The sequence below is a fragment of the Falco punctatus genome (genome assembly GCF_963210335.1).
Source record: "Falco punctatus genome assembly, chromosome: 4".
NCBI lineage: Eukaryota > Metazoa > Chordata > Aves > Falconiformes > Falconidae > Falco > Falco punctatus.
The window spans coordinates 99,832,305-99,844,010 of record NC_137583.1 but is presented as its reverse complement, the minus strand read 5'-3'; the positions used below and the strand labels follow the sequence as shown (position 1 = coordinate 99,844,010).

Genomic DNA, 11,706 nt, shown 5'->3' with positions numbered 1-11,706 from the left:
TCATCTGAGGAACTCCCCCACACTGGAGTGCCACTTAAGGCTAACCACAAAGCCACAGTTAATTGCAGCAGTCAGCTGTTGCATTTCATCTATGAGTCCTGCTCAGTTTAATTAACCTTTTGGGAATTAGCATTTCGTTGACTTGCAGTACCTGCTTTGAATTTCTGGCAACGTTACAGAAACACTGTCTTGATTGCAGAATGACTTGTTTCACGGAGAAGGGGGTGATATCCGAAGGCAGTGACTTTAAGGAACAGTCTCTGGGCAGCAGCGGGTTGATCCTGGGTCAGAAGAGCCTGGAAGAAAACAGCCCACACCTTTACTGGCACCTGGCTCATGCCCCCTGTGCTGGAACTGATCATTCACCCTCCCCACAGGGTCAGGTGAGAGTTCCTTGCTCCTCCCAAAGTCTCCTGAACACTCTTCATACTTGCTCATCACTGTGTGGTTACAGTAATTTCCAAGCACATTCTTCCAGTTGGCAGCTTCTCTGCCTGCATTTACCAAATAACATTCCTGTTCTGCCTCTGAAAAATGACCAGGAAACAGCTTGCTCATTGCAAGAAACAGTGCCCATCACAGGCAAGTGCAACTCACTGCCATACCTGGGATGGACTTCTCCCATGCACCTGCTCTGTCTCCTGGTGCAGTGAGCTGTTGATAAGTCCAAGGAAGTGTTTGGCCAGGAATGAGACAGAAGTTTGGCTAAGCAATGTGTGTCTTGGGGCTTGCAGCTACCCAGGAGCCAGCCTGGCCTTGGAATACAGTTTTGATGAGGTTCCTTAAACCGGGCTGGCAGAAATACCTCCACCAAAGAAGGCATTTCCAGTTTCTCTTCAGAGGGCTGTACTGCCAAGTTCTCCCATGCCTCTCTCCTTTTCGACTTACATCTAGTCTGTGGTTTTTCCCTTCTTTGTTGATCTCTGGGTGACATCTAAGAGAACCACTGTGAGGGGCATGAGATGGGGTTATTGCAGGGAGCCAAAGAGAAGGACAGCCACAGGGGCTGCAGCAAGTCAGCCTAGTGCAGAGGTCCTCAAACTACAGCCCACAGGCCAGACACAGCCCCCCAGGATCCTCAATCCAGCCCCCCAGTATTTACAGACCCCCCTGCCGGGGGTTGCAGGGGGGAAACCAAGCAGCCGCAGATGACTGCCTGCCACTTCATCTGGCCCCCTGTTCAAGTGCTTGGGCTGGAGAGGACTGCTGCCACATTGGGGTGCAGGAAGGGAGGTAATGTTGATGTGGCACTGGCTGGTGGCAGACTGGGATGCCAAACACAAGAGAGCTGCAAAGCAGGAGGGCATGTTTGTCACTGCTGAGTGGTGACCATGCTAGAGTGACTAATTGCTTCCATTTCATGCTGCCACTCACTATTTGTCCTGCTTTTTCCCGATTCAGCCACCACAAGCACACCTGAGAGGAGAGGGCAGTTGGCCAAGGTGCATGTCCCAGAAGCTGGGGACCCCAGCCCAGCCCTGCTGGCTTGCAGGCACCTCCAGCAAGCGTAGTTAGACTGCTGCACCTAGAACTGGCTTAACCAGCCTCATACCATGAGCTGACCTCCTACTGTTCTCCATGCCAAATCAATCCCAAGCTGCTCACCTGGGAATTAAACACCACCTGTCTGGACCTCTCCTTCATTTGACAAAGCAGCCAGGAAGGCATCTTCAGTGTGTCAGTACCAACGCACTCTGCAGCCTCCAACCATCTGCTCTGTGGTTGACTTTCTCCCCTGCCTTTGGAGAGTGCTGAGATGAGAGGAAAATCAATGTAGTTGGTCAAATAATTGTGGATTGTGTTCTGGGGAGAGAACTGAAAAAGCACATTAAAGAATCTGGATCAATAGGTTTCATGCAATATTTGAGCTTCTCCTGTTAGCTCTCATACTAACGCACTTTCATCTTTACCTCTGGTTTGGGGGACTTTAATGGGATCTACTGTAAAAACAGTTTTCTGTGGGAATGGTAAGAAGGGTAGCATATATGAAAAACAATGGGAAATGCTGTTTTTCCCATAATCATACTTAGTTAGTTGTTTTTTTTTTAAAAGCCACTTTTCCTTCCCTACCAGAGACCTATAAACTTCTTACTCAGAAGTCTGACTGTAATTTAAGAACACAAATAAGAAACACAAAAACCAAAATACAAAAAACATGTATTCAGGTCATTTAGAAAGCTAATGCACTGACGTTCAGCCATTTTCCTGGTAATTTAACAGTTGCTTCAGAAGACGACATAACACTTACACGTTTTGCAGAAAAAAAATAATATGTTAAGTAGTCTACTGTCAAAGGAGTTGTCTCCCGCACATTTTCTGATTAAGGTTTGGTGGGGCTATTTTATTCTCCCTCCAGATGTATCTGTGTTGGTGTGAGACAGAATAATTACTGCTGATTTGCAAGGAAAGGTGATAATCTGAAGCACATTCGGACCTCTTTTTTCTTGAAGGAATTTAGTTGAAAAGCTGTTTTTTTCAACTGCGGTTTTCCATAATGCTAAACTACTATACCATTCAATGTAGGAGTAACTGATTTGCTGTTACATTGTTTGAGACAACGTTTACCTAACTGCTTATGTATTTCCACTTCTTGGAAAATTCTTTGGCAGAATATTATATTCATTAATTTCATATCAATTTGTTATTTTATGAGAAAGTGAATAAGGCTTGGTTTGACTGCTTCTATTCTATTTTTACAGGGAATGAGTGTTCAAAAGGGTCTTTGTTTTGTCTAACTGGTATGTTTCCTATAAATAGATGTAGTTACATTTTCACAGACTAAACTCACTTTGTTACTAAAGTTAGTTACTTCACCAGGGAAAACACTCTATTGTTTGGTTGTTTTTATAAATAAACACAAGGTTTGATTCACCAGTCCACCTACACTGTTTTGTCAATGGAGTTAACAACAGAAGAGCACTGGTTTTATAAAGGGAAAATCATGCTTGTTACAGTCTATTACTAAGCAACACATTTTTTTCCAGCCCTGCTGCCTAATAAAATTATTTTTTTAGGGTATTATTCACCCCTCCCTGCTCTCCTCCAGACCAGGACATTCCCCATATTAGCCTGGGTAAGAGTAGAGGTTTGCATCTTAACATAAGCAATGGGTTACTTCTCTTCCAAAATCCACTGGATGAGCTGAGACATCCCACCCCATCCCCCGTTTCTTAGTAAGAAGCATTTGGTTGGGCTGTTCAGGCTTTAATTTTCCACCTAAAGATGCAAGAAAATTCCCAGCTGAGATAATAGTTCCATCTACATTAATTATGTACCTAATTCTCGTTTCTCTGCAAGGATAGACAAACCCCTGAGCTCCCTGGAGTTCGGTCCTATTTGGTACTCATCTGCACTGTCTCCTTCTGCTTGGCTGACTGTGACTCTCACCCTGCCAAACCTCTCCAGCCCCGTGGCAGGGATCAGGTTTTCAGGACATCCTCTCTGAACATCAGCCATAAGAAAAAAACCCCAACCATCAGTATCACCCTTGGTTGTGCCTGCTTGGGTTAAATCTCTCCCAAACCATTTCATTCATGACCTTTTGCATTTTATTTTACGCCATCCTTCAGTTAAACAACAGTGGAGTGTATGAAAGTGAAGGCTGCTCTGGAGGTGATGGATGAGGCTCCCCACCACTTGCAGGCCATGAGTCATTTGCTAATTTCCTCAGCTAAAATTGGCAATTACCAGGCATTTCATCATGGCCAACCAGTTCAGAGCTCACTTAATAAAATAAAGCACCTATGAAGTATGTGAGGAACAGAAATGTCTGTCTTTTGATAGCAATGACTACAAAAACTGCTGCCTACAACATTGTCTCTTAGAGCTTTAATATTTTATTGCTCGTGCTTTGAGTTCTTGCTCTCTTTCCTGTCCTAGGGTTAAGATAATTTAAATATAATATTGCACAATACAGTGCATCCTGCATCTTTGCTGTTCCAAATCTTTCATCTGTATCTGCTTCTTTACCTCGCAAAACTCAAGAACTGTTCTGTTAACTGTTTTATAAAAATACTGGAATAAATCACATTGCTGGTGGGTACTTTTAAAGGGTTCTTGTAAAAGGCACTCAGTGCCTCTCCCAATTGCTTCTTTATTTCAGATTATGATGTTTAATGTGAATTTAGTACTTATAGTTTAGTGTAATAACTAACAAAAATCCCAGAGCTTCCCCCCAGCCCCGACCCAAGCCCTTTGAGGCTGTACTCTCAGCTTCCCTAGGCAGTGTTACACTGCTTAGCGAGGGTCTTCCTACCCACCTTCAGGTGGTCTAGACCTGTAGTAAAACCCTCCTCAGTATGCCTAGTGCTAAGGGCAACCCTGTAGCCTCCAGCCATGACACCACCACCAGCAGATGCTGCCTGCCTGTCACTGAGACCACCTGCTCCTCACAGCTCAGGGGCTGGAGCTGCTCTCCGCTGCTTGCAAGGTGATCAAGTGTGGGGCTGGGACCAGCTTCAGAGACTGCTGTCCTGAACTGAGCATCCTATGTAAGCAGGACTCCGGCTGCAGGGAAAGGACCCTGTGTTCTCCCAGCAGCTGATTTAGGGGAAGCTTTTCAGAGCCACTCTAGTTCAAACTAATAGCAGAGGATAACCAGCCCGTGATCTACTGTAATGAAGGCTGTGCAAAGTTTCATGCTCATTGAGAGAATCTTGTCACCCTGCCCTTGTAAAGGCTTTTAAGAAATTTTATGATGGTCCTAAAACTGGCACATCAAAGCCAAGAGGTCCTGTCTGATGCACAGTTTTGATTCCTTTCAAACTGATCAAATGCCTCATTTAAAAATGCATGGGCATCCCTAGCAGAGGATGCTCCAGCTTCAGAGAAATGACGTACCACAACGTTTTAAAAGGCAACACTTTCTTGGGTAGGGTGAACAACGCACATCTGCGCAGCCAGCCACAGCTAAAATGACTTTGGGAGCTGGTAATACTTTTCATTCCCAGGAGAGCCCTGAGAGTACCAAATTCTGCAGTTTGACTTTGTCATGTTCTCTATATGCTGCTGTCTCCCTCTCAGCTTTTTGATGTTTTGAGATGTTAAACCCCCATTATTTATACAGCAGAAGTAGCAGTGGTTAGCTGTGAACAGAGTTTGGGAAGAGACTGCATAGGCCTGATAGCCATCTCACATGGCCAGGTGGGCTTCGTAAGCCGAGAACCCTGGGTGTTAAAATGGACAAGTACAAGTCTCTACTGCTAAAGCCTCTTTTCAGGCTAAAGTTTATCCCTGGCCATTGAAAACCCTTCTTTCCTGATCTTCATTTCCCCACCTTCTGGCACAATTGCTACAGAACAAGCATACCTCCTTCGTAAAAGGGCTCTTCTTCTCCTCAATGGCAATGTCCCCGTCCCTCTGCCTGTCCTTGTGTCTGTCCCTGTCTGCACCTGCATCCACTGAACCACATCTTCAACACTGGCAATCAGCTGCAGAAAATACTCCAGGCTTTGGTCTCCCTACTGAAAACACCTGGAAACTGAATCTTACTGTAAGGCATAAAATGTAGAGGAGTGCAAAAGTTAGCCAAAATCAGGCATAATCTGGGAGTAAAAACATAATGTTAATTAATCTAGTTTCAAAACCTACACACACCTCTCACTCTTGGCTAGATCTTAACAGCTGGCAAGAACTCAGGCGCTAGAAATGTTTCCTGTTCTTATTTACTCAACTAAAAATAGCTGTCCGTGTTAAAGCATTCTAGCACTTCATCCTAGCACTTTTACATTCTGTATGGGTGCATACATATGTAATGTGTTTGTATTATTTATATAGACATGTGTAAAATGCATACAAAATATGTACACAGACATACATGTGTGCATCTATATGCATACATACACACACACATATAAATAAAAACAAATAAGTGCTTCATGATGCTATTTTGCATGAAGCAGAACATACAACCAAGAACAGCCATGCAACAAATTCACATCTAATGTGTCTTACACCAGGAAACTTCTTTGCAGAAGTAACGGCTTATCTATATGGTGTTCGCTCACTCCATCTTCTGCAACTTTATAAAACTTGAGCTGTCACTTAAACTAAGGTGGTTAAATCCTTTCCCTCCACTTGCAATTCCGAAGCAGCACTTGGTAATCACACAAGGTTCGTTCTCATAAAGTATTGATGTCACAAGCATTTATGGCTAGGGTAATCAGAGGAGGAAAGGTTACTGTCTATGTATGTGCACATTCATATGTATGACTTCTGCCAATTCTTTGTGTCTCCCCCTTTGATTCCCCAACACATCAGAAGGCTTGTGGAGGACCCAGCTGAGCAGCCACCTGCGGCGAGGAGGCACCCCAAGATAGTTTGCCGTCTTATCACAATGGCCCAGAGAAGGCAGGTGGGCTTCCCAGCTGGGCTTTCTGAAGAGGACTGCCTGAAAATGATTGTTTAAATTTCAGCACTCCCCAGGAAAATGTTGAGCCCTTCCTTTAGTATGTCTGGTTTTGTTAACACGCTGCCCTGGGCTAGTGAGCAGTGCCAATCCTCTATTATTTCATACAGGCTTGGTGCTCTTGTATGTCTGCTGAGCACAAAGGGTGGCCAAGGGTCCTGGAGAGGGAGCTGGATGTGTCACCCTTGGTCCTGCGTGAGCCAAGTCTGGCTATGGTTTAGAGCTGCCAAAGGAGCTGCTCTAGCCTACAACCCTGGCAGGGCATCTCAGCAGATTTCTGCCCCACTTTGCCTTCATTTGTCCTCTACATTTCTGGTATTTGAGACACACTGCTGAGAATATCCTTGCCCCTTCTAAACAGAACTGGGCCTCTTTACTGAGCCAGAGCATGACAGATCCTTGAACATGATGAATCCACCCAGACTTATTTCATTTTGTGGATATCCTAGACCAAATACAGGCAAAAAAAAAAATATGGGAAGCATGAGGGTGATGGGGAGAACAAGGAAAATAGGAGCGCTTAACTTCTCCATAGTTAACATCAACCAGTGCAAATCACCCTTTCTCATGATGTGGTTCAATGCAACCAGTTGGGCACCCTATCAGATGGGAACCACATCCTTTTCTGACTCTTTTTTTATTCCTCAAGCCTCTTTTCATCTATACTGTTCTATGGGCTGTCTGCACGGGTGAGTCATTTCCACAAGGATTGCTGCTGATCCTGGCAGACTTGAAGTGGGAGTGTGACTGCACTCCAGGATGAAAATAAACCTTGCCTTGATAAATCCAGCATAATGAAAGGAAAAAACCCACAATCCTGTGAATTTGGGAACTGGCATTTATTTGAAACTGATCTTGGAACCTGCTTCAAAATCACCAGTGATCAAATCCAACAAGTTTGTGACTGTAAGTTATGACAACAGAATAATACTTTTTGTTTCAAGGAGCCTAATCCAAAGGCCCCAGGAATCAGAGGGAAGTTTTTGCTTACTCTAATGAGAGAGGCAGAGGACTGATGGCTGTCAGATATTTTTTTTATTATTATTTGCCCCAGTGAAGTTAGACAAACAATTTTTCTCTGCAGGAGGAAAATGTATCTGTTGACTGACCTGGCTGACTGAACGCTTAGCAACTGTGATCAGAACTGGTGTGCTTATTAGTGACATGAATAAAAATCAAAAGCATGAAGCAGAGACAAAATGCTCAGGGCTTTTTAAAAGCAGGCATAACAAGAAAGTATGGAGAAAAACTAACCAGACAGAGTTCAGAAGTACCAGAAACAAACAATTATTTCAAGTCCTATAGAAAAAATTGTTGTTATACTTAATGAAAAATAATAACTTCAGGTTTTTTGGGTGGGAACATGCAATAGCCTCTGAAACTACTTCCTCATTATATATATATATTTTAAAAAGTATGACATAATTAAGAAACAGATGAAAACACTAATACTACTATCTTCACAGACATTTTATGGATTAATACGGCTTTTGAGTTACAGCCCTATAAACAGAACTCTCTTAAAGACAGCGGGCATTGGCCTGGCTTTGTGCCTGTTTGGGTGACCCTCTTCAGCAAAGTGAGTTTCTCTCAACTTCTGCCCTTGAGTGGGTGGGTTCCTAAAACAGGGCTGTAGGAATGAGATCTTTATAGCTCTCTTTCACCTACACTTTCCCAGCTGGCTCTGCAACAGTGGGGTCAAATGCCATTTGTAAAAAGGGAAAAAAAAGAGGGCAGAAGCCTATTTAGAAACACTCAAGCTCCATAAGTGCTGCATCTGCACCAACTCCAACCCCATCCTTTCTCAGTGACCCAATAGCATTTAAAGAGTTTTCACTATATCCTTTCCAAATGTCACAACATAGCACTAATTTCATCTTTGATCACAAGCTAGCCTGAGTTGCCACTGAAAGATGTGGCAAAACCAACCCCCACACCAAACAGGCCCAGTTCAGCACAGATAAAACATCAGAAGGGAACATCACCCATCACAGCAGACACCTCCCCACGCAGCTTCCCCAGATACACCTGTGTCCAGAGCCCTCAACTGATGGTGGGCACAGGTTTTAGACATTTGCAGTGCACAGGGGTGACAGCTGCTCATTTTGGGATGGATGGGTGAAACCCTACTGTCCCCTAAAGGAGCCTGGCAAAACCTTGCAAAGATCCCACAGAGAATTTATTCCCTTAAGGCACCATCTTGAGACACTTCCCCACAGAAGGTGATTCCTGATGGGAGGAGAGGAAAGGACAAAATCCTTGGGAGCACACAGAGCAATGATAATTAAGCGGGGCACTTACTAGCAAGGACAAAAGTAACAGAGCTAAAGATAACTTTTGGAAGAGACACTTGCAGTACGATTTCCTACTAATCAATGCAGCAAACGTTTTCAGCATCAAGCTTTGAAGACAGCCATAGTTTACTACCTATTTATTACCTGTTGTTGCATATAAGGTTGCAACAGTACACAGAGAAGTCACCCTTTCACCACAACAGGACAGTGAAGGAGCACAAGTCATCCGGTTTTTGCTTATGTGTTGATGAGCTTCCTGCTCATCTTTCTCACAAGGGTAGAAGGAGTATCTGCACAATGCAAAACTAGACCATTTACTCAAATGTCCGCCTCTTATCTAGTGCCAGTAAAAGGCCTGGAGATGCAGCAAATCAAGAGTATATGTGTGGGGGCAGAGGAGGAGCAGGGACCAGTCAGCTACACTATCTCACTCGCACAGAGTCTGGAGTAAAATGGCACCCATGGCACACCAACCCCTGATGCAAAGTCAGATCATGGTACCAGTCCCAGGTGACCTCACAGGATTTTCATCTTAGGCACAACCACACTTTCCTCTCTGCTCAACCTTGGCCCCAACTGATGCTTTTGCATGGCTGAGCATCGCTAGGTTGCATTGCGTGCTTGAGGTTCAGGTGCAAGTCTACATCTTACAAGACAAGGAAAACCCCTGGGCTTTGGCCACTCTTCCTTGGTGGAAACATAACTGTCAAGGACTGCTGGGGTAGGTGGCTACTCCCAGGGACAGAACCAGCCGAATCAGGCTGCTGGGGCACAGTGATAGATGGGGGTCAGTGGCACAGAGCCAGGGAGAAACTTCCTTCCCCAGAGCCACATCAGGTTTCTGCCTGACTCCTTTAACTCAGGCATCCATCCCACTGGGCATAAACACTTTGTGTTCCCTTGGAGATTTGTTTGGACCCCATGTAACATGTGGAGAGTTGCAACCCCCTTCAAAATCCTCCATCTGGACTTGGCAGTAAGTACATTTTCCTGCAGGGCTTCATACCAAGCGCATTTCTCAGCAGGACCTAAATGTTATTGCTATTTACAGAGCAACCAAACTGCAGAGGGCTTTTGCAAGCAATCGAGGATGAAAATACACCTACCCCAAAGTGTTTATGCTTCACTAGGAAGAGACAACCTGTCTGCAGAGGTCAGATGAGATCTTCTGGAGGAAACCAGTGCCTGCCCTGACTGGGACACAACATTTTGGTGTGCTTCAGGGAGACATGTGCACTGTGGCACTCAGCCTGCAGGATCCTTCATACAGCATCCCCCATGGCTGCCTGAGTCTGCTCCATAGACCCCAAAACCACCCCTGTGCTCAGGCTGCTCCTTTGGACTCTGCAGACAGGTTGTGGGGATGAGCATCCAAGCACCCCCAGGGCTACCTCCACAGCCCTCACCTGGCAGGGTAGACTCTTACAGAGACATTGAAAGTATTTTTGGTACTAGTAGGCATAGAAGTGTTTCAAACTTCTTCTTCTGCACTTACAGATTGTAAAGCTTAAATTGTATCTTGTTCCCCCTCTTTCGCTCCTCTGAGTTAAAACCCAGCAATCATCAGCACAATGGCGCTTTCTATTTCTGATGAGCCTGTGGAGAAAGCTGAACTGCAGAATGAAGAGAAACCCGGCACTCAGGCAGAAGAGTTTTTCTGCTTTTTTTTTTTTTCTTTAATATTAACCGTGTTTTGATTAATGCAAGTCAATCCATCCCTCAATAGACAGGGGAGTGCTGAGCCACACCAATGGAGCCAATGTACAGCACCTGCCTTCCTGTTATTTTCATCTTTTTAGAGCCTCCTACCACCTCTCCTGCAGACATTCATTTGAACTCTGCTCAATTTATGAGTATAAAGGGGGGGTGTGTGGCGGGGATTGACTTTGATGCTATAAATAGTTCACAGCTGGTTTTATCCAATATGGGTGAAAATCAGAGAGACCAAATCTCCAGCCTCTGTATGTTAAGCTGAAGTCATCTATCAGGAAAGGGAGAAATAAATATTGGGGGGGGGGGGGGGGGCAAGCAAAGGAAGATGTACCAGTGAGATAACCAGTTCACCCTTCACTAAAGAGGCAAATGTCTGGCGCTGGAAGCCTTATCAAGGGACATTCTCACTTGGAGACATTACTAGAGCTAGGACAATATTGATCAGCTAAGGCTGTATCCCCAAAAAAACTTGCAGTGACCTGGGTTTTACCATCCAGCCCTACACTGTGCAGTGCAACAGGACTGTTTGGGAGGGGTGTCAGGCTCTGGTGCCAGATGGAAGAACTAGCTGCTCTCCAGGGGGGGAAGAAGCTGGTGCAGTTTCTTGGAACAAAAAGTTGGGAATCCGAACACAGCTCGGGACTTGGCAACTCAGATGCAACAGCTTACCTAGGAACCGTCATGGGAAACAACAAATTATCAGTAATTTTTCCAGAGATGCATCTCCTGGCATCTAGTAAGGAATTATATGGCTTGTGACTTCTACAGATGTAAAATCCCTTATCAACAGCCCCAGTCTGGCTACAGGTTCCTCCTGCCCAAAGCAGGGGCTCACACCAGCACCACTGCTCATGCACCCAGTGGGAGCCTGGCTGAGGAAGGACTAGTGAAGACCTGAAGACAGAGCCTACTGAAATAGGCAGATCCATCACGTGTTACTAAAGCTTACTGGCAAAAATAAAGCTAAATTTAAGATTGGGTTTATGTTTGAAAACATGATTATAGCCACATGGTTTGCTCTGGTATAAAATAGAGCTAGTGATTAAACTACAGCTGCAGTCAGGCACCATGAGTTTTGCTTGCTGGGGATGGGAAATGCACAGCAAAGGTTTTGATAGCACATTGCATTAAAAAAAAAATAATTAACTCCTCTGTCTTTTCTGAACACACAGTAGAACAAAATTTTTTCTTGTCATTCATTATTTTCTTTTTGGCCATTTCATAACCATGAGGATCAACTTGCTGGCCTATACCTGAAATATAGACAGCCTAGGGTTGTTTTCAGTGTCCCAG

General features: G+C 44.6%; 1 protein-coding gene across 1 annotated transcript in view; it reads left to right on the top strand.

The window, feature by feature from the left end:
* The window catches only part of NEK11 (NIMA related kinase 11), a 111,481-nt gene extending 110,395 nt beyond the window's left edge, over positions 1 to 1,086 (top strand). The window contains 1 exon segment of the mRNA XM_080383224.1: positions 200 to 1,086. The gene's annotated coding sequence lies outside the window, so the exon portion shown is untranslated.
* Positions 1,087 to 11,706: the final 10,620 nt, after the last annotated feature.